General features: G+C 39.6%; 1 protein-coding gene across 6 annotated transcripts in view; it reads right to left on the minus strand.

The window, feature by feature from the left end:
* Positions 1-27,807, minus strand: part of Sh (Potassium voltage-gated channel protein Shaker) — a 345,233-nt gene that overhangs the window by 78,627 nt on the left and 238,799 nt on the right. The gene's annotated exons all lie outside the window — the stretch shown is intronic.

Below are 27,807 nucleotides of genomic sequence, written 5' to 3' on the forward strand. Positions count from 1 at the left end.
CATGCTACAGCCATTAGATGAAGATCCTTGTATGTTCTTTTTTATGTTTACATTATGTTGTGTGTGCAATAAATAAAGTATTATTATTATTAATTTCTCTATTAATTAATTTATTCCACCATATCTTCACATGGGATATTATGATAAGTAAAAATTAAAATGCAGCAGGGTCTTCTCCGTGTGACCTAGGTCAAGATGGGGGCACGGACCTCGAGGCATGGCAAATTAAAATAAGATGGTGCAGTCCGTCACTAACTTGCAGTCTTTTACATAAAAGTTGGGTATGCCTTGTACGATGGTACGGAACCCTGCGAATCCGACTCGCACTTGACCGTGTTTTTTAATTATTAGGTACTTGTTTTGCGCCTACCATTCACTTTAAGGAACAAGGCAATACTTATTGCTTGCTAAACGACTATTTTCTACTAGACTAACCGAGACTAAAATCAGTAGGTACCTACCCTTATTATAAACGCGAAAGTGTGTTTGTTTGTTGGTTTATTGGTTCGTTGGTTTGTCCTTCAATCACGTCCCAACGGTGCAACGGATTGACGTGATTTTTTGCATGGGTATAGATAAAGACCTCGAGAGTGACACAGGCTTTTTATCCCGGAAAATCAAAGAGTTCCCACGGGATATTTAAAAACCTAATTCCACGCGAAGTCGCGGGCATCAGCTAGTAGGTAATAAATTACACTTTTTGACTGTCGGTTGTTGGATTTGTAAGATTATATAGTGGTGATAATTTTTACGCGAACTTAAAACTAAAGCTACGAGGGTTCCAAAAGCGCCCAGATCTGAGAAGAGCCCACAATAAACTCAGCCGGGTATTTTTTTTATGGTAGGCCTTCTCATTGGTAAACCTCAAGATACCCGATGTCTTTGGGGAGAGATCGGGCTATGTAGGTTTTCTACTCACTATACCCCACTCGGTGGCCATCCTCAGCGCATACTATCATTACCCCTATTATAAATATGAAAGATTGAAAGTGTTTGTTTGTTGGTTTGTTCTTCAATCTCGTCACAACGGAGCAACGGATTGACGTGATTTTTTGCATAGGTATAGCTTAAGACCTGGGGAGGGACATAGGGACTTTTTATCCCGGAAAATCATTAAGTTCCCGCGGGATTTTTAAAAACCTAAAATCATGCGTACAAAGTCGCGGGCATCAGCTAGTTACAAATAAATAGTATAAATAGTACCTACTTATAACTGGTTACTTACTGGTAAGCACACTGTTTTTTAAACCAGTGGTAGAGACATACCTATAACAGCTTTTTAAGAAAACAACTATAGCATATTATAATTTCGTTCATCACACAAACTTAGCTGTTAGACACGATAGTCTATCAGTCTGTCGTGTGCGATGCAGTTTAACTTTTGTCCTCCACGAGAAAATCTGTCGTCTGCGTAGGCCCTTACGCGGTGTCCTGCGTGAGCGACGAATACTACGCGCCGCAACGCGACACGACGCGCGACGACGCGACGTAATGCGTATATGGCAGTCTGCGTCTCGCCGCAGACTACCATATAGGCAGTAGCGTGCAGGTCATAGAGGCATAAATGCACTGCTTACCCCAGTTGTAATATCTCAATGCATAATTTTCATTATGACCTGCAAGTAAACTGGTTCCTACCTAACTAATGCCTACCCTGGCTTCAAACCCTGTGCACGCCACTGCTGATATAGGCCGCAAGCACGGTATTGCCGTTGAGTTGATCGCGTTCGTCGCGTAGTATTCGTCGCTCACGCAGGACACCGCGTGAGGCTTGCGTTGTTTGTCAGTCAGTCGCGGTATTTTGTTAGGTATTTGTATTTATCATATACCTAGATAGAAGATAGATTGTAAATAACGTTACAATTCAGGGATTTGTCAAATTCCATTTCACTGTGACTTATAAATAGTAAACATCTTTTTCATAAACATTTTAGCCAAGCTCGTAGACCGCAATGTTTCCTGTTTTGCACGCTGTTGTGACCGTTTCCGCAACTAAGAACTCTATTTCTTACGTATTATAGGTGAAGTTTGTATACAATATTACATGGAGTTAGGACGTACAAAACGTGTTGTCTATTCCATACAAATAGCATGACGTCGAAGTAAAGAATAGAGCAATTTTGTATATTTTTAATACGTCAAATATCTCTCCTAGATATTTTTTTGGTTCCGTAGGGCGTGGGGTGTCAACGGGACCCTATTACTGAGCGTCCGCTGCCCGTCAGCTCGTCTGTCTGTCTATCAGTGGCTGCATCACACGAACCGTAATAGGTAGAAAGTTGAGTCGCGTATGAGTCAGACTCGCACTTGACCGGTTGAAATATCGACAAATAAAAACTTCATGTACCCGGTATCTACATTAAAATCTACATTCCGGTACGATGCCGCGTAAAAACCGATCTGGGATACGAGTTAAGAGAAGAAGAGACGAGAAACTGCCATACGCCGTCAAATTCAGCCCGCTTCCATCTTAAATTGCATCATCACTTACTTACCACCAGGTGAGATCGCAGCCGAAGGCTAACACCACTGTATTTTAAAATAGGGGGTTGAAATAGGGGGTGTAGTCCACGTGGACGAAGTCGCGGGAGTATGCGTTCGCCAGCAAGTGGTCCGACCGCCGACGATGAACGAGAAACGAGTAGAACTAGAAACTTAAACGAGCTGGCGATCAGCGGGAAGCGATAGTTTTGTCGCCAGGCTATAAGCGAGTGTGCAAGTGCGACGAGCGATTACTCGCGCCATTCGGAATGTACATTTATTGTGCGTTTCTTGAGAGAGAAAATCGCCGATAGTTAGTTGTTTTCTCGCCGGCTTACAGTGCGGGTTGGCTCACTGTGTCAGAAGTTTTACGTACATGCCGCAGCAATGCAGTTCCAAATTATCTTGTTAGAGGTTTGCTCTGCAGTGCGACACTTGATTTTCTTTCGTTTTGTTTTTGTCCATGCTCATCCATATAAACATTATAATAGCCGAAAGTGTATGGGGTTTTTACCTTGTCACGGCCTAGCCACTTAATCGATTTTGATAAAATTAGGTATTGAGATAACTTGCATTCCAGAGACGGACACAACGCATAGTTACATCAATAGGGTCTTGGACTCTTCACTGCAGTAATTAAATGATGTGATTTTTTTGTATAGCGGTAGTTTATGTATAGTATCCCGGAAAATCAAAGTTACCACGAGATTTTTAAAAAACCTTATTCCACGCGGATGAAGTCGCGGGCATCAGTTAGTGAATAATAATTAAAAAATCTAGTTATTATAGCTTAGCTGTCCCTCGGGCGGATTTTGTAATGGCATGCAACTGGGTCGATGATGTAACTTGTGATTGCAAATGCTAATAATCTTTGTAAGCTCTGCATTCTGATTGTACCTATACTAACATAGTACAAAGAGATATCACTACCCCTATTATAAATGCAAAAATGTGTTTGTTTGTTGGTTTGTCCTTCAATCACGTCGCAACGGAGCAACAGCGACGCGATTTTTTAAACCCCAACGTCAATCGGTTTTTCGAACTAAGTTTATAGTATATACCCTGCCCATTGCCACTTCAGCTTTGCAACCTATGTCGTTTACTCTGGTTCTTTTACAGATCTCCTCATTTCTGATTTGATCACGTAAAGAAACTCCAAACATAACTTTCTCCATCGCCCACTGAGTGACTGAGCTTTCTTATAAGGCTCATAGTTAGCGACCATGTCTCGGATCCATGTGTCATTATTGGCAACCCACTGTTCGAAAACTTTGGTCTTCAAGCACTGAAGTATTTTGGATGAGAAGACATCTCGATGCTTTCTTAGCGCTCCAATCCAATCCAATCTATCAGCCTGTTTGCGTCCACAGCTGGACATAGGCCTTTCCAAGAGCGCGCCACCAAACACGGTCCTCCGCCTTCCTCTTCCATCCGCTTACCACCACCTTTTTCAGGTCATCGGGCCAGGTTCTAAGCGCTTGCCCAAGTTGAATTCGGCGGAAAATGAACCTACCTAGCTGGCCTACTAGTCATTACCAGATTAAATGCAGCAAAGCGAATGAACTCGGTGAAACGCAATTTGAAAAATCCAAATAGAATTTCCACCTCGAGATTGAAATCACGAGTGAAATTTCTATTTTTATGAAACGCGATGTCTGTACCTACGTGTAATTTACGAGTATTGTGAATGACTGGCTGATAAATGAGTTAACCTACTATACCAAAATATTTGGTGGTAAACAAATGTTTGGTGGTAGCCTAGTAGTTCAAAGGTCCGCCTCCTATTCGGAAGGTCGGGGGTTCGAACCTGGGCATGCCTCTTAACTTTTCAGAGTCAAGCGTTTTAAGATATTAAGGGGACTCAGTTCGGTGCTTTCTCCATACAAACGTAGGAGGGAAAATACAACAATATTCGATATTGTACGCACAAAACTAAGAATTTATATTGATTTATCTCGTCATTATCTAGGTTCAATGATATCTAAAACATTGAAAAAAATATTGATTTAAAAGTTACGAGCCTCAAAAGATTCCTATTTTAACACTAAATTTATGACAACTTTGGGCGTAAATAAATAAGATTAGGGATATGAAAATTGTAAAACAATTTATCATTAGACGTAGTTTATTTATTCATTAGTTGAAATAACTTTACTTTGCAAACATAAATTCAGTAGTTTTTTCTCAAAAATACTTTTCCTAAACCTTTTTCGCGCGTTTGATTTCAGTGATAATCATCGTGCCTCTCAACTTTCTCATACAATGTCAAGTGAAAAGCAAACACGTTACCCACGTGCGCTGCCAATTTCGGTCGAGCGTCCTGCGTCACCTTAAATAGGTATCACTTGCTTTAACGGTGAAGGAAAACAGTTATCTTATTATATAAATAAAGTAGTTATTATAAAGTTAGAATAGTTTTCGAAGGTGTGTGATGTCTGCTAATCTTCACTTGACCAGCGCGGCAGACTATGGCCTAAACCCTTCTCATTCTGAGAAGAGATTTGTGATTAGTAGTGACCAGTGATGGATTGGTTATGATGATGATGATGATGGATAACGTGAACTTGTTAAGTTTTCAAATTGTACTATCTAATCACGTAGGTATAAGGTGACGAAACTGATAAATCATAAGGTGAAATAAGTAAAAGATTTAAGGAAAGTTTATTAAAGAAAATAACATAATAGGTATTTTCAAGCATAATGTAAGTCCCACAAATTGCTATTGCGCTGGAACCATGCCTCATTAACATCGAAATGATCTCATTTTGACGTCAGCTGAAATAAAATATCTATTTATATATAATATATTATTGTTGCAACAAGAATCGCACAAATTCAGCCAATCAGAACAATTGAGATTGCAATAATGATTGATGCAGGTTTTAGACAATCGCCCTACTGGTTTGCACACATATTATACAGATTATACACATCTATTATGAAATGTAGAAAAACAGCTTCAGTTTATTATAAACCTTATCACTTGAACATAAAAATTAATAACGAATGCAAAATATTTATTTGTCATCGACAGCAAACTTAAAAGGATTCGGAAAGTATTTTTTTTTATGAGAACAAAAATATTTATGCTAAAATAAAACTTAACACCTACGCAATTATTATAAGTCTACTTTGAGTAATTTGAAATCTTGTAGATACCACGAATGTATATCTTTATTTCATCCAAGGTAGATACTCAAATCGCTGTTTATGACATAAGAAATGTGTTAATACTATATAATTGGAAGCATCTATTTTAAAAACGACTTGATTGGCCTAAATTCGGATATAGCTTCAATGTCAATGATAGTTTGACACACATAATATAAATATCGTCGGTCGAAAACAGTAATGGAACATTTCAAAATAATATGTTGTTTTGAGTAATTGAGGATCAAGATTATCATATGATTTTAGAGTGATTTAGAATTTTTCGTACATGATAATGGAATTCTAGACGCACTGATGCTTGCTGATTTAGATTTTTTCGTACATGATAATGGAATTCTAGACGCACTGCTTGCCGATTTAGATTTTTCATACATGATAATGGAATTCTAGACACACTGCTGCTTTCTGATTTAGATTTTTTCATACATGATAATGGAATTCTAGATCCACTGCTGCTTGCTGATTTAGATTTTTTCATACATGAAAATGGAATTCTAGACCCACTGCTGCTTGCTGATTTAGATTTTTTCATACATGATAATGGAATTCTAGACCCACTGCTGCTTGCTCATTTAGATTTTTTCATACATGATAATGGAATTCTAGACGCACTGTTGCTTGCTGATTTAGATTTTTTCATACATGATAATGGAATTCTAGACCCACTGCTGCTTGCTAATTTAGATTTTTTCATACATGATAATGGAATTCTAGATCCACTGCTGCTTGCTGATTTAGATTTTTTCATACATGATAATGGAATTCTAGACCCACTGCTGCTTGCTGATTTAGATTGTTTCATATATGATAATGGTAATGACTATTGATGTTCCATTAATGACTCCAACCGACGATATTTGATTTATAATTTTATTTTGAGATTGATAAATAATAATATGTCCCTAAGAACAGTTATACGCGGCCGAAAGTAATGTACATCGACCTTAAAAAGGAGATAGCAGATTTGTAGAGCACTCTCTCTGTCGTTGAGACCGACAAAACGTCATATAGGTAGACTGACAGAGACAACGCTCTACAAAGCCGAAATGTCATTCTAAAGGCCGATGTACATTACATCCGGCCGCGTACTGTACATAAATTTGAGAAAGGTCTTGCTCTATGTGTCAACTGTCATATCAATAGACGATTTTAGTTTTTAAGGGAACCCTACTTTTGATATGAAAGTTCTGTCATGGAGCAAAAATGGCGAATGCGTTCCCAAAATAGATGCATTATAAGTAGGTACAGTCAACCATAAAATTGCTTTCCCGTTTTTACAACTTCCAGTAAAAATTTCACTAAGGCTTAAATATTACAAATAACAATGGTCTTAAGTAAGAGGACATACTTATCTAGGCCTTGTACTTGACAATGAATCAAACAATGAAACTAAAACTAAAACTAACCTTAAAAAATATAATATTATAACTAAAATATATTATTAAAAGGAGTCCCTTTAGGCAAGGTTCCGAAGATACTGGCAGCGTTCCCCCTTTGAACAGCTAGGCTAATTCTTTGTCCGAGGTAGCTGCCAGCTCTTCGGTCTCCTGTGATGTCGACTAACCTTTTTGCTATTTCCTTAAAAAGTCTTATAGCGCTAGGACCCCACGGACCAAGGGCCTCGACACCGAATGGGACAAAATCAAATTCGGAGCCTAGACCCCTGTTTTTGCAAAGAATAAGAATCAAACTATATGGAGCAATGTCGCAATGTAGCTATAAATAAATATATATATATATAACATATACCTATATATAAATTGTTATTGAAATTGGGTTTAGTACATTACGAAGCGTCAATCGTACAATCTCTATAGTCAAGGAGCAGACTAAGATTCAAGCATGAAAGTGAACGGTTCAAACTCCACCTAACACTGCAATCTGTTGTACCTACTCACTCATTACACAAGTTTTACGCTTAGCTAATATTCTTTTATAAAAGTAAATATTCTATACGATTTTTTTTGATCAAATGAGCTTTTACATGAAACGAATTGGAGCACGCTACTAAAAGTTTAATTTGAGAGATAGTAGGGGAGAGACGTGTATATAGTGTAAGAGTATCAATGCAAGCTTTTACAAACCACACCTACCTACCTACATAATTCTACTGCGAACGAAATTAGATGGTGCATTACAAATCTGAGAATTTCAAATGCCTAGTGTCTAAGTATTTTAGAATTCACTCAAATCAGTTATACATTTATAATCTAAATTAGAGTTGTGATGGTATTCGATATTACAATATTCGGTCGTAATTCATTCAATTAGTGGTTTTCAGATAACATCTAGACATTTCGGTCAGCGTGCCAGCCCAACTAATATATTTATCTGCAATGTCTGAAACATAGAAGTATCGGTACTCCCGCTTCGCTAAGAACAGATGTCATCAAACAATTGAAATAATATCATCAGATCACAATTCTCTCGAGATACCTGAACAAAAACTAAAAGCAAGGTAAATGAGAATTGCGATGATGTCCTCAACGGCGATGTCGTCGGTGAGTGCGGCTTGCAGGCTCAAGTGCTCAAGGCTCACGCGCCTTTCGGCCCGCGGCGGTGAACAATGCCGAAAATTCTGAAACATCCGCATATAGGTCGACGCGCGACGAAGACTCGAGAGGAAGGAGACTCACCGAGGCGACAGAAGTGGTTAGTCGCAGTTAGTAGCGGCCGCCACGCGGCTCACTCACCAACACATGGCGAAATATTCCATAACAAAGCCGATATGCATGTGTCGCCCGAGCAGAGCGCGTGCCGCGGTCGCACCTCGCGTGGCGTGTGCCACGAGCGGCCGAACGCGACTCCCGTGACGCAACCGACACATCCTGACCGCAGCGCAACTAGCTCCGCCTGACACGTCTACGTACCTTTGGTCTTCGCTTTGCTCCTGGGCCCGGGGGCATTCCTGCCTCGGCCTGAGGACAGGCGTCAGCCCCCATTTCTCGACCAACTCTATACGAGCAATGGTGGCTGCTCAACGTCAATGTGTCATCGGGTCGCAGCAGGCTCGGCGTCGGCGGTGCGCCGGTGACTCGGCGAGGCCGGCTGGCCCGCGGCGCCCCCCGGCCGGCTGGTGGCGCGCGCGGCCGCCGCCACCCTACTCGCGCGCCATGCCGCGCTGCGTGCCGCGGTCCGCTGCCCTACGCCCGCTGGCTGCCCTCCCGCATGCTGCTCACAGCGCGCGGCGCGGCGGGCGCATCGCGCTCGCTGCGGCACGCCCGCTCCACGCTTCCCGCTTCGCCTCTCGCCGACTACTTGATACTATCTATGATATAATCGTTCGGATATGTACGTTTCGCGGAGTCCTTACGTAACGCGTGAGGGGCGCGTGCGGCGGCGCCTCACCGGGCGCGGCGAGTCATCGTCATCGGACGGAGCCGCGTGTGAGTCGCGAGGCCCGAGCGAGCGCGTGTATCGCCGTGGCGCGACGGCGGAGGACTGGAGGCGGCGCGGTCGCGCGTGCGTCCCGCCCCCCCGCGGCGCATCCCCCGCGGCTCCGCGCTCGCCGCACGCGTATCGACACCGCGTGCCGACCACTGCACCGCGGAACGGGCCGCCCGCCCCCGCCCGCAGCCGCGCGCCGCGCGCTTGCGGCCGCACGCCTCCGCACGCAACCCCTTCAAAGCCACGACCCTCCGAGCAAAACATTCGCTTTCCTTGCCCTTATTTGCGCTTCCGGGTGCTCGCCTCACTTTCTTCGGTATTTTATTCCACATAAAGAATCACGGGTCTCGGGTGCACTACACTGCACCGAATAAAACCCGAACGAAACGAATGTTTACTGGGTTCGCAGTGGGTTATCATGAGATGAAATTGCAGTAGAACATCTTTATAAAAAAATTAAAATAACATAAATGTGGCAAATGCATGAAACTAATGGAGATTACAAATATAAATTTACATCACTGGTATCAGGGGTCCTATGCGGGCTGGCTGGCTGGCTCAGACGCGGCGCGGCCGGCGCGGTGGCATGGCGGCGAGTGCTGCAGCGGGCCGCGTGATGCACCGCGCCAAGCCGACCCAACACAACCTTAAGAACGAAAGCTCGCAAATGCACCTCGCGAGCCAAATACTCGATCTGATAACATGTTATCGACCTTCAACTTATCGATGGACACCACTGTTGCGAAAACGATTGTTTACATAGAGTGTCATTCAAATAATAATCAAAATCCGGTTTAGCTAAGTACTATAATAATTACACTGTACCTACAAGCAAACAACATTAATATTTTCAATGTAACATAGAGTTCCTGTTGCGAATATTGGATTGCTTACTTTGAGTGTTATTAAAATATTATAATAAGTACTTACGATTAATTATATAATAATTGAAACTATTATAAGCAAACTGTTTTCACCTTTTCCCTATCAAAGAGTTGTGCAGACTTAACTTTAATTATAAAAAACTAGCTCACCCGTCGAACTTCGTACCGCCTAACAGTCAAATCTTTTTCAGGATTTTTAAAAAAAAATTCTCTCCGTAAGAACCATCCTCGTGCTTCAAGGAATATTATAAAAAAGAATTAGCGAAATCGATTCAGCTGTTCTCGAGATTTGCGATGAGCAACACATTTAGCGATTCATTTTTATATAAAGAGAAGAACTGATATACGAGTATCAAGAGGTTTATTAGAGCGGTCAGCATCTGTCAACTAATATCGGTGACGATTTAACATGCACTTACACTCGTTGCTGTGAATATTTCAAGGTTTTATTTCGCACATGATGCTCGTAATTCTGGATATTTTTTAATTCAAAAACACTTACCTTTACTCATAAATATTAGCTAATACTATTATACAATAACTTTATACCATGTCTGCGATCTCGATCCCGATGGTAATTAATTTAAAACATGTGATATTGTGTGCAGAACTTTTAATTAATTAATATTTAATTTCATAATGCAACATTGTATTATGAAACAACTTATGGAATTAAATACCTAGGTACATATGATAAAAGATCTTTATAACATATTTGCTACGAATAGGTACGCTATGGTAGCTTTATAATAATTAAATTATACCTACTATTTAAAAAAACCGGCCAAGTGCAAAGCAGACTCGCGCACTGAGCGAGGGTTCCGTACTACAGAAAAAGTAAAACAGTAAGAATCACGTTGGCGTTGGTTTAATTTTTTCTGTAAAATATATATATATTTTTTTTTATTTTTTTTTTCTACCTACATAAACTTCTATTGTCCATAATTATATCTGATTTTTCGATTGGTAAGCTTCAGAGATAATGGGGTGGGGACAGTATTTTTTTCTACACAATACGGCACGATAAATCAAAAACTATTACCTACGCAAAAAAATTAATAAAATACTGTTTTAGAATGTACCTACAGGTAAAGCAAGACTATATTATGATACCCCACTTGGTATAGTTATCTTACTTTGAAAATCGAAAATACTAATTATTTGTTTATGAACACACATTAATTCTTTTTTGGGTGATGTAACCACAAATTCACGGTTTTTAGATTTTTCCCCTCATGTCTGCTAAAGACCTACCTACCTGCCAAATTTTATTAAGCTAGGTCAACGGGAAGTACCCTTCAGGTTTTCTTGACAGACACGACAGACGGACAGAAAGACAGACAACAAAGTGATCCTTTTTTCCTTTTGAGGTACGGAACTCTAAAAATAACGGGCTTGCAGCTGCTGCTTATGAGAATTGCGGCTTGTGTAGGGACGTATCCGCACATGAGTAGATAATGATATCCTACGGTCTGCAACGCTAATGTAGCCATGCTACGGAATGCTACGTTTCTATATAGCTACCACAATAATTTATTAGTCCTTGCTACAGAACGTGCTACGAGCTACGATAAATTTCCTAATTGCTACGAGTTCGTATGGTACCGTTCTAAAGAGCTTTTTTTTTTCGTAGGAGGGGAAAATCCTCATGGACATAGTGCCGGACTCCTACCGACTAAAAACCCCTCCTTTCTTCAAGCAATAACGTTCCCGCCTTGTTGGCCTACCATTACTGCCGCGGTCTGACTCATCTTCCTTCTCTTTCGTCTTTCTCTTTTCTTTCCATTATGGTTTCTATATATCTCTGGATTATCACCCACTTCTTTTTCTCTTCCAGTTCTAAGGAGCTTGATGATTAGTTCCTTAACGGTGTCTTAACAGTTTCATACATTTATAGGAAAGTAGTGGTGTTTAGTAGTAATGTGTAGGAATATAATATTTCACATTTCATCATACTTGGCAAACTGCTGATAAGATTTTGACAAATGAGTTATCCGTTGGTTTTCTCTGAACGGTTGGTATTAATAGTCAAAGTCAAATGATTTATTCAAAATAGGTAATAAATTACTCTTATTGATGGTCTGGTATGGTGTTAGATTTGTAAGATATAGTGGTGATAATTATAACGCAAACTTAAAACTAAAGCTACTAATAGTACCATACCTAGTTCATCATTGCGATTATTTGAGTTTGAACTCCAATCAACCATTAACAGAGCAATAGATCGACGTGATTATAATCAAAATTAAAAAAAAAATCGAAGTACGAAAACTAGTGTTTCTTATCCTACATCTATAACTCTGCCACCGAAAAAAACCAGATTCCACATTAAAGGCAAACGCTTGACTACAATCACACCTGATGGAAAGTTATAATGAGGCCTAAGTCACCTAAGGTCCTGGTTAAGGTTACCTGAGGTCTAAGTTAGAGGCGTTTACCTAGAAGATGCCTATTCACTCTTGTTTTAAAGATACCCGGGTTGTAATTGATAGGAAACACAGAGTATTCCAAACCTTAGCCATGCGTATAAGGGATGATGACGCAAAATGTTTCGTACGTGTAGATGGAATGTCGACGACATAAAGATGAAAACTCGCCCGACGTATTGCGGTTCGGTGGTAAAATGGTTAGGGGGGACAAGATCTCCCCTTCTTCTTCTTCTTCGCACTGTGCGGAAACCAGCCCAGAGCGAAGAAGAAGAAGAAGGGGGGACAAGATCGAAAAGTTACACTGTAACTTTTGTGAGTTTAAAGACTTGGACACAGGCCACTTTATATCCTGGAGAGCCAAAGTGTGCCCATAAAATATAAAATCATCTAGTAAATTTAAATCTTATGACAAATTCAGTACGGCGGATATGAAAAATAAAGTTTGCTAAATCTGTCGAGTTTTGTATCAAAATTCGGTTATGCGAATGAAAAATCCCGGAGGAACTCTTGTTTTTCCGGGACAAAAGTACCTAGTCTAGATGTCCGTTTCCGGGATGCAAGCTATCTCTGTACCGACCACGGACTAGCCGACCTTCGTCAAAATCGGTTTTATGGATGGGCCGTGAAAAGCTAGCAGACAATACACTTTCGCGTTTATGATACTAGTATTAATAATATGGAGTGGATGATGCGTACGTACTTAGTATGGATAGGTTATAAATAAATTCATCAATTTGGCCGTAAAGAGACGATAACATTATATTTAAGTAGTTTTAAGGCTCTTCACAAGTCCGTAAATTACCATTTGGCATGTAGAGCTATTTGGCAAACTTCTCATCCATACAATTCCTACATGTTCCACATTCACTTTATTTGTCCTATTTGGCGAAAAGCAAGTACTCGTCGGTGTGAATACGGTACTTCACACCAAGCGAGAAAAAAAATACATAAACAAGATTGTATTACTTAGTAATGAGCAATCGAAAAATGTTGATTTCAGTTTATAAAATTATACAATAATTTTATTAACTTTTTATCTGTTCTACGCAGTGATGTGTATCATAACTCTATGGTTCTACGTATCTAAGACGCATGTTACCGTAGTACAAAATCAGTTCTCATGCGCCATTTTAATCTATGTGTCAATTGTCATGTTAAAAGTACGGTTCATCTTTAAAAATAAGGACCAAAATAGTACTTTTGACATGAGCGGCGTTGACACATAAAGTTAAAATGGCGCGTGAGTACTCATTTTGTACGGACTATAATATGAGATTGGAATAATGGGGTTCCGCTATAAAATCTACTTATCTCTTTGTTCAACATTAATAAGTGTTGAGCTTACACTACGCTTGCCAAAACGTGGTCTTGAGTCAAGGACTTTGCCAGCGACTGGTACTGGCAATCTACTCATAACACAGCCTTCATAAATTAGGTACATGAAAAATTATTACCAGCTAAATAATAATTTTCCAGGTATGGTCCGTACAAAATGAGTTCTCACGCGCCATTTTAACTCTATAGGTCAACTGTCATGTCAAAAGTACCTACGGTTCACCTATAAAAATAAGGACTAAAATAGTACATTTGACATGACAGTTGACACAGTTAAAATGGCGCGTGAGAACTCATTTTTTACGCTTTACACCTACCTGATTTCCTAAAGGTTGCATTTGGTGTTATATAGTTTTGCAATCAGAACTTGACACTAGCACTACCCCTGGTGTTACGGATACCTAGTAACATCCGCATCCGCAAATGCGGAACATTCGTATTAACTCAGACATCTGCATCCGCATCAATTAATGCGGAGCTTTTATAAACTTATAATAATCCGCATCCGCATCCACATCCGCGGATGTCAAAACTATTAGCATATATATAGATGCAGTGCGTAAAGAGCCTACGGGAATACACAAGACGGTCTGTTTATGATTAGTTATAAATAATGTGAATCTGAAATTGTATGTCATTATAAACTTGGCGATCAAGCCGAGCAATCATGCTTATGGATTATTTATTGAAGGAATCGTATCGAAATAGTATATTTGTATATACATTATACATATGTACCTATAATAAAGCTGTAAATGAATGATTTATATACTTTAAAATATATTTTAAAAAAAGTCGAAAAAAAACCGGGCCGAATTGAGAACAACCTCCTTTTTGAAAGTCGGTTAAAAAGGAAAAGGTTACTGATCTATGAAACCACAGCTCAAACTACTGGACGGATCGGGCTTTTAGGCATGCATTAATTATTATGACATAGACATTGGAAATTTGATCCCTAAGGGGGTAAAATAGAAGTTTTTCCATCGGAAGAAACATAATAATATCATTTACTAGCTGCCCCGGCGAACTTCGTACCGGCTAACAGTCGATTCTTTTTCAGGATTTTTTAAAAAACATTCACTCCGTAAGAACCATCCTCGTACCTACTTCAAGGAATATTATAAAAAAGAATTAGCGAAATCGGTTTAGCTGTTTTAGCGATTCATTTTTATATATAGAGATTTAAGTACCTAATTTTAAGTTTTACCATTTTCAAAAATTACGTCAAATTACGTAACATCAATTCAAATATTTCATACTAGCTTATGCTCGCGACTTCGTCCGCGTGGACTACACAAATTTCAAACTTCTATTTCACCCCCTTAGGGGTTGAATTTTCAAAAATCCTTTCTTAGCGGATGCCTACGTCATAATAGCTATCTGCATGCCAAATTTCAGCCCGATCCGTCCAGTAGTTTGAGCTGTGCGTTAATAGATCAGTCAGTCAGTCACCTTTTCCTATTATATATTTAGATATTTAGATTTAGACAAACAAGTCGCTGATTTACCTACCTTACATGCCGTTTTCATTTCCTTTCTATTATAAAATGAGTCATGAATTTTAAGGAGAGTGCTGTCGCCTAAAACACAGGTATATACCTAGCTTAGGGACAGTCGGTATTTCTGTATACTTAACAAAATTGGTATCTTATTATAAGCATGTATTTGTTACTTTTAAATATGCAGATGTACTTGTAACCTATGTATGTTTTTGATCAATAAAAATAATAAAATAAAAAAAAAATAAAAAAAATGATTTGACTAGCAGTCATCTTGTCTATTTTCAGTAATTCCATTTGGGTGAAGCCGTGGCCGGTTGGCAATAGCTTACAACAATCACGGTGGTGTGACCGCAAATCCCAGGCTTATGGGATTAGACATAAGAGTGTAAAGAGTTGAACGCGCGGCCTCCTGCCCCGGCCTTCGGAATGTAGGCCGGCAGGCAGCAGCTACGTCTTGACGTCAAGTGTCGTTGTCTCCGGACTACATCCGCCGCCGTCTGTATACTTAGTATGAGATATTTTTTATTCGATTAAACTTGTAATGCCCGCCTCTAAGGCTAAGTAAAGTTAGCAATTCATTTGGTGGTAATTCCATACGTTTTTATAATTAGCTTCCAGAAGACATATTGGAGATGTCTCTCAACAAGTTCAAAGTTTTCTTAAAACGTAAACTTATTGAAAAATCTTATTACAATGTAAATGATAAGAAAGCTTGGGAGTTATAATAGTTCTAATAAGTTTTAAGTGATTTTGTAAAGTGGTGATAGTAAAAAAAAATTTACAAAAAAAATTAAAAACCGACTTCGATACACAAACACTAAAAATTGAAAAATAATTTGATTTATTACCGAATATATTATGTTTACAAGAGTTAATATAGTTCCATAATAATACTTCTTGGTGCCGGTGCCAATTAGCTTTAGTAGCTGCGCGAATCGTCTCGCGAGACTTCATATTTTTATGAGACTACAATGGCACCTCATTGGCACCGACCCCAAAAAATATTATTATGGAACTATATTAACTCTTGTATACATAATATATTCGGTAATAAATTAAATTATTTTTCAATTTTTAGTGTTTGTGTATCGAAGCCGGTTTTTTTTTGTAAAAAGTTTTTATTTCACAATATTTAGTGGCCCCATTTTATTTAAATATGGCCTGGTTAAAAATCTACTGTTTACTAAGCTATTACACTGATCGCGAGCAATTTACTCTTATCCATTGAGGAGTTCCATTATCTATCTAAAAAAAAAAAAACTTCGAAGATGTTCATCAGATCTTCACCAAATTTAAATGGGACCAACTTTGAAGTATACCCTTTCAAACAAAAAAAGAATTTTCAAAATCGGTCCAGGCGTCTTCGAGTAATCCGGTTAAACATACATAAAGAAAAAGATTCCGACGAATTGGGAACCTCCTCTTTTTTTTGAAGTCGGTTAAAAAGAATACCCGGCTGAGTTTGTTGTGGGCTCTACTCAGAACTGGGCGCGTTTGGAACCCTCGTTGCATTAGTTTTAAGTTCGCCTAGTAATAATTTTCACCACTATATCATTTTACAAATCCAACAACCGACCACCAAAAAGTGTAATTTAATACCTATTTTGAATAAATTATTTGACTTTGACTTTGATTACAAGTTAGCCCTTAACCAGAATGAACTAGAGTGAGTGAGCTATCGGGTTGATCCTGAAATCAACATTTGTCAAATATAAGGTATTTGAGCACTAGGGGTGGTGTAAAATCTAAAATAGCTATAGTGCAGACATTTTCAGTTCGCACTAGCCATTTTAACTTTAAGTGTATGTGTCAACTTTTATGAAACAAGTACTATTTTAAACCTTATTTTAAAGATGAACCGTACTTTTGACATCACAGTAGACACATAGAGTTAAAATGGCGAGTGAATCCTCATTTTGTAATTTTGTACGGACTATATCCCGACTAATTTTATAAAGGCGAAAGTTTGTATGTGTGTGTGTGTGTGTGTTTGTGTGTTTGTTACTCCTTCACGCAAAAACTACTGAACGGATTTGGCTGAAATTTGGAATGGAGATAGACTATACCCTGGCGGTCTTCCGGCGCAGTGGTAAGCGCTGTGGTTTTATAAAAGCGAGGTCCCGAGTTCAATTCCTGGATTTCCTAAATTTATTATTTCAAGAATAGTGACTGGTCTAGTCTAGTGGAAGGCTACGGCCATGGCTAGTTACCACCATGTTACCACCCTACCAGCAAAGCCGTGCAACCAAGGGATTTTGCGTCGAATCCTATCAACGCTGGTACGATGTAAAGTTTCATACTAAGCTTACTGTTATACGTTATAAGCCGATGGGCTTAACATGCTCGAGCGATTTTTGTCACCATTACGTTAAATGATTTCTACATTACCCTTCAGGCCTAGATGTCTATTTTAGATTCTTTACACTGGAATTCATAGTCAAGATAGGGGCTTCTTTAAGTCAAAAAAGAGGACGATTCAAACGTCTTCATTCTCGTGGATTTAGGTTTTTGAAAATCCCATGGGAACTCTTTGATTTTCCGGGATAAAAAGTAGCCTATGTCCGGCTATGTCCTTCCCCGGGATGCAAGCTATCTCTGTACCAAATTTCGTCAAAATTCGTTAAACGGATGGGCCGTGAAAGGCTAGCAGACAGACAGACAGACAGATACACTTTCGCATTTATAATATTATAAGTATGGAAGTATGGATTACAATTGGTCAAGTTTTAACAATGCGGCCGCTTTACTAAAAACGGGAACACTTAGTGCTGTCAACAGCTAGAAATCATTTGAATTTGACACACACACACACACCGCGAACAGCGACGCATACGCAAGCAAGCTTCTAACGGCTCTCGACACAAAACCGAATTATAGAAGCAAAGTTCTATCACGGCGGACCACAAAAGCTTCCTTGGACCTTACCAGCGCAATTGGGGGCCGCGCGTACTTCATCCCTGATATGTGACTGCATATTTTACGAACACTGACCGTCCCTAGCTTTTTTTCACACCTTTTACGAGTGGAGCACCGTTGCGCGTCGTGTCGTAGGGTCGTCGTGTTGTAATCGTCAAGTGAAAAAGCTTATTATGGGTGAGTTCCTTATACGTGCGGAGGGAGGGAGATAGAGGATATTTGGGCATTATCGATCCGCCCTGGCTACGCGGCGCGGGGGTCGGCTTTCCCCAAATTTCCACCAGGTATCTACGTTACAATTGCACATTATTCTCCTTTTTGGGAAGATTTTTCCAAATGGAAACATTGCTTACTTCAAGGCCTTCGTTTTTTAATTGGCAGATTTCACACACTTTTGAGAAAATTATGGAGAACTCTCAGGCATGCAGGTTTTGTCACGATGATTTCCTTCAGCGATAAATTAAGTAATACTTTCTTATGTATACCTATAACTCCGAAATCAGGTGGAGGTGCGTCATGCGTGCCTGGGATCGAACTCTGCGCGATGATTTCCTTCATAGTCAAAGCAAGTACTTACTTATTATTTAATTGCTTAAAACTATTGTGAAAATGACGGCTCACTTCCTTGTTGCCTGACTAAAAAAGAGAATAGAGTTTAGAGAAAGAACATTTATGTTATGTATTTATTGGTCCATTGGTCATTCCCTTATAATTATAAAACTTCTCAATCTATTTTGATGAATTAGTACATAATAATCCAATGATAAATAAGGTGTATTTCATGTGTATTTAGCTTTATGACAAATATTGATTTATACAACGTGTTTTAGCCGCCAAGAAATATTGTACATCGACCTATAATGAGATATCGGCTTTGTAGAACGTTGTCTCTGTCCCTCATAGCTATGTGACATTTTGTCGGCCTCAACGCTATCTCTTTCTAGAGGTCGATGTACAATATTATTGGCCGCGTACTCTACGTCTGTTTGAAGTACGAATGTACGAATTGAACTACGAATAAACTTCTCTTACTATTTGAAACTAGGCAACTTTTGTTTTTCCAACTCCTTGGGGTATAATCTTTCAGCTGATGCTCGACATTCATAAATGACTAAAAGGGTAAGTTGTCGAATAAAATCATTTAATTTTTTAACATCATTGGCACGTGATTTAGCCAGGCAACCTATGTGTGATATATCAATGTATACATTATCTACCATATATGCTCTATCACAATAAAATAACAGATAAAGGTAAATATTCCTAATACCAGATATCTACCTAATAGACTAAAATAATAACTCTTCCTAATATTAAAAATGCCAAAGTGTTAGTTTACTGATTATCCTTCAATCGGTAATCACGTCACAGCATAGTAATGAATTAAAGTGTTTTTTTTTGCGCGGATTTACTCGTAGTTAAAGATCTGGAGAGTGAAATATGTTACTTTTTATCCGGGAAACTGTCACATGCGATTTTTAAAACTTAAATCCGCGCCGACAAAGTCTCGAGTATCATTTTAATTTAATTTAATTTAAGGCATTGCTTAATACTATGACAAAGAGTACAAAATACAGGATATGGTTAACAGCAAAGGGCGATCTTATCACTACGAGTGATCTCTTCCAGGTAACCCATACTTAAAATCATATAGAACTGTAAGATATCATCTAGTAATATTCCACTCCAGTCATTCCAGTTTGTTCGATTTTAAAACTTCACTGCATCTACAGTTCTTGCAATTCACGAAGGCTACTGAACTTTACTTATGGTAACGTCGTTTACATGGTCATTGCGTAAGTGTGCGTGCATGTCGGACCAATCGCAATCACCAAGCGCTGTCAAACGCACACATTTAGTGTACCTTACGTATACCGATACGACTTAACCACAAGTATGAGTCAGGCCTTCGTGAAATGCAAGAACTATACCAAAAATAGGTTAAAATGATTAAAAAGCAGTCGAGAGCTACGGATGAAATTCCCCGTCATTTTGAAGTGAAAACCCGATGATAGGATTAAAAGTGTTCCCCAAACCTTCACACTTAAAGTTCTCAAAGAGCGTTGTGGAAAGGCTTTGACAGAAAAATTGGATATTAAGACAACAAAGTGGAAGCTTTTATTCAAGCCTTTGAGCTGAATGCAACTGTTATTTTGGTCTACGCGGATAAAGGCAAGCGCCTACCGGATTGCTTTTGTGCTATCTTTTAGCTCGCCGTTTTAAAAGATTTTCTATTCGTGGAAAATTGAACTGTGTTTACCCGCGTTTATATACCTACATCATCATCATCATGATCAACTCATCGTTGGCTCACTACGAGAGCACGGGTTTCCTCTCAGAATGAGAAGGCTTGAGCCATAGACCACCACGCTGTCCAAGTGCGGATTGGAACACTTCGCACATCTTTGAGAACACTATGGGGAACTCTATGTGAAAAAATCGTGAGGAAACCTAAAGGAAACCGGAAGGAAAATTTCCTCACGATTTTTTCCTTCACTGTTCAAGCAAGTCATATATTTTAATTTATTAAAAAGTACTAAACTCTGAAAAATTAGAGGCATGCCCGGGATCGATCCCCGAAATAGGAGGCAAATGTCTTAACCACTAGGTTATCATAGCTCTAAAACATTACACTCCTTTTATGGGCATTCGTGTAAAAACACCCCGCTGTCTACATTATTATAGTGCGTAATTTTTGAGATCTCATTCGCCATTTTAGCTCTATTTCAACTATCATCTCAAAAGTACGGTTCACAATTAAATTAAGGACTAAAATTGTACTTTTGATATGACAGTTGACAGATAGAGCTAAAATGGCGAGTGAGATCTCAAAATGTCACTATACCTAAATAGCTTCCGTCTCGGTGCGATTTTATATTTTTGCTTGACGAGACGTTCGGACAGTGTTCGAGATAATCTGAAAAAAGTGCCGCTTGACGGATGCATCAAGCTCACATAAAGGAGCTTTTAAGCGAAACAAATCTACGTGCTTGACGTCAAATCGCTTGACCATCTCGGAAGCTCTTTACAATGTTGCACGGGCGTTTCAATTGATAGAACAGAACGCTTGAAATTTCCTACACGCCACAATACCTGCGCCATAATACGTTAACCTCTAATTATAAGAGCTGTCCGAAAATCCGGGACATAGTCCCACTTTTTCCTCTTCCCGGGGTAAATAGGCCATGTTTCCCCCCTCCGCCGCGCCGGTGTGACGTCACGCCGCATAGCTCCCCGCAATGTAATACAGGGCTGTTCGTGTAACAATACCGGCACGTGACAACTAACGTTTGTCACATTATAACCTCAATGCGGCCGGAAAAGAATAGAATAGAATAGATTTTTTTTTTATTCAGGTGAACTTTTGCATATGTTACACGTCCACTGCTGGACATAGGTCTCTTGTAGGGACTTCCACACGCCACGGTCTTGCTCCGCCTGAATCCAGCGGCTCCCTGCGACTCGTCTGATGTCGTCCGTCCACCTAGTGGTGTCTAGTCTTCCAACGGTGCGTCTTCCAGTGCGAGGTCGCCATTCCAGCGTCTAACGAACTAAGTATGTGCCTTGCCCATTGCCACTTCAGCTTCACAACCCGTTGAGCTATGTCGGTTACTCTAGTTCTCTTATCTTCTCATTTCTGATTTGATCACGTAGAGAAACTCCAAGCATAGCTCTCTCCATCGCCCGCTGAGTGACTGAGCTTTCTTATGAGGCCCATAGTTTACTCCACCTCTCGCAAATTGCAAATTATTATTACCTGCGACTTCGTCCGCGTGGCCTCCCTCCCGTCCCTTTTTACTACCTTGGGGGTTGAATTTTCAAAAATCCTTTCTTAGCAGATGTCTACATCATAATTGCATTCTAAATTTCAGGCCGATCCATCCGGTAGTTTGAGCTGTGCGTTGATAGATCAGTCAGTCAGCTTTTCTTTTTACCTATATATACAGATAGTACCTACTTATATGTCTACACGGAGGCTGCCATGGTTACAAAGATAGCATAGACCTTGTGCCGGACTCTTCACTTTAGTACTCCTAAATATAGAACTCTTAAGGTGGCTCCACACTGGCGAGGCGAGGAGTGCATGGGGTGTGCAAGAATATGTGCGAGATATTTTCAGTATTAATTACTAGGTAGATGATGCCCGCGACTTCGTCCGGACTCTTTGATTTTCCAGGATCAAAAGTATCATATGTCCTGCCCCGGGATGCAAGCTCTCTGTACCAAACATCAAAATCGGTTAAACGGATGAACCGTGAAAAGCTAGCAGTAAGACAGACAGACGCACTTTCGCATTTATAATATTAGTATGGATTAACTTTAGATTATTCAGTAAAACAAACATTAAAAACAGCAAGCAGACTGTAAGAAAAATTAGATCCTAATGTTTTTACGTAGGTTTAGCAGCTGATATCTATAAATCGGATCTTTTCAGAGTTATGTGCGATTTAAGTAATTAAATATCACTTGCTTTAACGGTGAAGGAAAACATCGTGAGGAAACCTGCTTGCTTGAGAGTTCTCCATAATGTTCTCAAATGTAGTAGACTATGGCCAAACCTTTCTCAGTCTGGGAGGAGACCCGTGCTCTGTAGTGAGCCAGGGATGGGTTGATCATGGTGATCATCAGGATCTATAAATAACTTGCAGTCGGCATAAGCTAACAGATGCGTATGTTAAAAGTACACACTAATATTCCTCTATCGCCATACATTTTGTTTCCCGGCAAATTAGTAATGTCTGGTGGTCCTAAAAAGCTTCAAATTAATTGGGTATTTGACTCTATTTTTTTATTACTTTATTATAAACTAGGATAAAAATAATGACGAAAACTGAATAAACTAATTAAATCGATCAAATAACAAAAAAGTTATAAGCATTTAAATATTTCTGATTAAACAGAGATAGCGATATAGAATTATGACGTCATTGTGACTAATGCCATAGTAGCTTCGTCCGGTTTCATACAAATTTTCGTTTTGCGAGAAAGGGATAGAAGACCCTCTCACTCCAAAATTAAAATGCCTGTAACTTTGTTCGATTTTAATATTTTTTTCAGCGTACTTCATTATTTTTATCCTAGCTTATAATAAAGTAATAATGTTACTCAAATTCAAAAGTACTTAGTAAAATACCCAATTGTGGTTTGTACTATGTACCCGTTTTCTACAATACAATATATCGTTAGACCACTAAATTAGTTATTCTGAGGTATCGTGAGACTCCCCACTGAAACGAAAACATTGTTTTCTGTTTCACTCACTCATTGGGAAATATTTTCATCATCGCGTGTGTTCGTTTCACTTTTTGTCATTTAGGCCGCATTCCAAAAGTGTGTTTTGTAGGTTTTGTAGCTTCGCTTCAGAAGTCAGAACACAACAGAACACTTTATTAAAGTGAACTATAAAAGAGTTGCTCTTGCAAAAGCCTTTTTAGTGTTGCCAGGCGGCGTCGCGCCGGTTCCGAACAGAGAGGTATAAATTTTCCACTACATGCGGCGCTTCATAGTAACGCGTCCCAACGAACATCGGACTCTTGTCAATCGCAATGTTATTGAAGGTATTCTTCTTCTTCTATCTTCTATAATATAAAAATGAATCACTAAATGTGTTGATCATCGCAAATCTCGAGAACCGCTGAACCGATTTCACTAATTCTTTTTTTATAATATTCCTTGAAGTACGAGGATGGTTCTTACGGAGATAAAAATTTAAAAAATTTAAAGTATTAAAAAAAAAAAAAAAAGAATCGACTGTTAGGCGGTACGAAGTTCGCCGGGTCAGCTAGTATTTTATTAACCGACTTCAAAAAAAGGAGGAGGTTCTCAATTCGTCGGAATCTTTTTTTTTTTTTTTTTTTTTTTTTATTTTTTATGTATGTTCCCCGATTACGCGAAAACGCCTGGACCGATTTTGAAAATTCTTTTTTTGTTTGAAAGGGTATACTTCAAAGTTGGTCCCATTTCAATTTGGTGAAGATCTGATGAACATCTTCGAAGATAGATACTGGAACTCCTCAACGGATAAGAGTAAATTGCTCGCGATCAGTGTAATAGCTTAGTAAACAGTAGATTTTTAACCAGTCATAGCATAATTCCATGGAGCCACTAAAAATTGTGAAATAAAAAATTTTTACAAAAAAAATAAAAACCGACTTCGTTACACAAACACTAAAAATTGAAAAATAATTTAATTTATTACCGAATATATTATGTATACAAGAGTTAATATAGTTCCATAATAATATTTTTTGGGGTCGGTGCCAATGAGGTGCCATTGTGGAGTCCCATAAAAATATGAAGTCTAGACGATTCGCGCAGCTAAAGCTAATTGGCACCGGCACCAAAAAGTATTATTATGGAACTATATTAACTCTTGTATACATAATATATTCGGTAATAAATTAAATTATTTTTCAATTTTTAGTGTTTGTGTAACGAAGTCGGTTTTTATTTTAATGTTTATATATCACGGGTACATACCACGTTAAATTTTTTTTTATTTGTCGATATTTCAATCCTATTGCACGGGTCGTGGTCACGACGGGACTGCGGTGCTGCGAGAGATAAAGTTCGAGCTGTCAAGGGCAGTAGCGAACTACCCTCTTTCTTGTTATTTTCGCTGGAACTTCACGAGCTGTCCGGCAAAATACACTCACAACATCAACCAGTTGTACCCGTTATATATACATTTAAATATGTCGTTAAACCACAAAATAAGCTTCAAATCATTATTGAAGGTAGTTTAACAAAATCTTTTTTTTTTTTAAATAGATATAGCGAGCAAACGAGCAGGCGGGTCACCTGATGTTAAGTGATTACCGCCGCCCGTTGCCGGCCTTTTAGGAATTTGTTGGTCCGCCCCTTGAATAACCCCATGTTATAATCTAGTGGGAACACCGCCGGTGGGAGTTGGTTCCACAGTTTCGTGGAAAGAAGGATCTGGCGCAGCGGACGGTCGAAGTGCACCAGACACCCAGATGGTGAGGGTGAAATTCCTTACGGTGGCGCGCGGTGCGGTTGTAGAAAAAAGAGGGTGGAATGAGGTCAAAAAGCTCTTCAGAGCACTCCCCATTATACAGGCGATAGAACACGCATAGAGAGCTAACGTCTCTGCGGTGCTCCAGGCTTTCCAACGAGCCGGTTAGTTTGGGATCTTTTACTCATTCGATGTTATACACCACGACGTCCACCTTCCAATCGGACGTCGGGGGTTCGATTCAGGGCACGCACCTCTAACTTTTCGGAGTTATGTGCGTTTTTGGGTAATTAAAATATCACTTGCTTTAACGGTGAAGGAAAACATTGTGACGAAACCTGCATGCCTAAGAGTTCTCCATAATGTTCTCAAAGATGTGTGAAGTCTGCCAATCCGCACTTGGCCAGCGTGGTAGACTATGGCCAAAACCCTTCTCACTCTGAGAGGGGACCCGTGATCTGTAGTGAGCGATGGGTTGATCACGATGATGATGATGATGGTATACAATCTGTTGAATATGTAGGTCGATTCCGTAGTACCGGCATCAATCATTATTACAATCGCAATTGTTGTGATTGGTTGAATTTATGGTATTCTTGTTGCAACAATGAATCGTAGCCAATAGGGTGTGAGCGTCAACCAATCAGAGGTGATTGCGATCGTGACATTGTAGCTGTCATTTTACCGCTGTTGCGAGAAGGACATTTTGATATTATTTGTATAAATACGGGTGTTATGGTGATTTTCAGGGTGCGTTTCCACTGACGCGGAGCTGGGCGGAGTGTAGCGGACCGTGAATTAGCCAATCACACAGCTTCCACTGACGCGGAGTGGAGATTTTGAGCACCGTGATTGGCCAATTCACGGTCTGCTCCGCTTCACCCTGCCCAGTTCCACGTCAGTGGACGCGCACCCTTATTTCAGTCTCCCTCGGAGAATCACTACGATTATTAGATGCCCTCGTTGTTTACATCGTGAACGGCTGCTCGATTGAAGTAGAATAACAACGAAGTGATCCTATAAGGGTTCCGTTTTTCCTTTTGAGCTACGGAACCCTAAAAAATATTCTTTTACTTTGTAGCGGCTTTGGAAGTCGGTTTTTTGAATTTTTTTGTTTGTTGGTTTGTCCTTTACACAAGCAACAGATCGACGTGATTTTATGTATGGTTATGGCGTTGGTTTGGTTATACCCCTTCCAGGCTAGTCAGCTTCCATCTTAGATTTCATCATCACTTACCACTAGGTGAGGTTGCAGTCAAGGGTTAACTTGTAGCTGAATAAAAAAACATTAATATCTACCAAGTTGGATTCAGCTGCTCTCATTGATATGGGCCATGACCTAGAAAACTGAGGCGTCTACTCGTCTACGGTCGAAGCACCGCACTGCCGTATCATTCCCGACCTCCCCCCCTCCTTCCAGCTCTCAAGCCTCCCCACCCCCTTTTTCAACGGAGGTATCCGTGAAGACGTTTCCTGTCACAAATTATGGATTGCCCGGCGGTTTGTGTTCGTAGTATATACCTACCTAATTTTTATCAAGACTGGTCAGTCATCATCGTCATCACTCACCACCACCGGCTCACTACAGAGTACGAGTATGACATGGTGAATGCACCAGGTAAATCGATACTAATATAATAAATGCGAAAGTGTGTCGGTCTGTCTGCTAGCTATTCGCAGCCCAACAGTTAAATCGATTTTGATGAATTTTAGTAGAGAGTTAGCTTATATCCCGGGGAAGGACATAGGCTACATTTTATCCCGGAAAATCAAAAAGTTAGATTTGCAACTAGCATGGCCCCCTCAGTCCCTCTCGCTCAAGCAGTTTTCTTACTTGTGAAATGTCATTCCTTCTACACTTCACTTTGTTTGCCAAAATCTCACGTACAAATACATTTTGGCAAACAAAAAAAAGTGGCCACGGTGATAAGGTCAAAACATAATCATTTTGTCACCTTCTAATAAGAGCTTAAATGCATTTAGCTATCTCGCAATAACAGTAAGTGTACAATAGGGCTACTTCTAATAGTCCTCGTTCTGAGGACGTAGACATCTGTGAAAAAGGTTTCGTGTGTGATCCTATTTCACATTTCGTTGATTCAGGATAAAACGGAGAGTTCCCTCCATGTTCCCTCACTCTCGTTCACTCTGGTGAACTGCGGAAACTACGCTACGTGAAAGTAGCTCTACGAGTTCCGTAGCGGCTACAGGTGCAATGTAGCGTTTCCCTACGTAGGCCACATTCATAGTTTGCAGCAGAGATGGCGTTGTTTCAACTTTTTTTTGCAGCACGAGCCACCGCACGACACTTCAAAATTAGTTAGAGGTGCGTGCCCGGAATCGAACCCCCGACCTCCGAGGCTATTACGGTTCTAATTACTTACTGTATTTATTTGAAACTAGATTATCCCCGCGACTTCGTCCGCGTGGACTACACAAACTTCAAACCCCTATTTTACCCCTTTAGGGATTGAACTTTGAAAAATGCTTTCTTAGCGGATGCCTATGTCATAATAGGCTATCTGCATGCCAAATTTCAGCCCGATCCATCCAGTAGTTAGAGCTGTGCGTTGATAGATCAGACAGACAATCCTTTTATATATTTAGAAAAAATCACTAAAATATTAATCCGAACGAGCAAAGCTGTGGCAAGTCTCTAGTAATATTATTTTAATCATGATGATGATGATGATCATGATGATAATATTCTAAAAAATAAAACAATC

Source organism: Maniola hyperantus, chromosome Z (genome assembly GCF_902806685.2).
Source record: "Maniola hyperantus chromosome Z, iAphHyp1.2, whole genome shotgun sequence".
Taxonomy (NCBI): domain Eukaryota; kingdom Metazoa; phylum Arthropoda; class Insecta; order Lepidoptera; family Nymphalidae; genus Maniola; species Maniola hyperantus.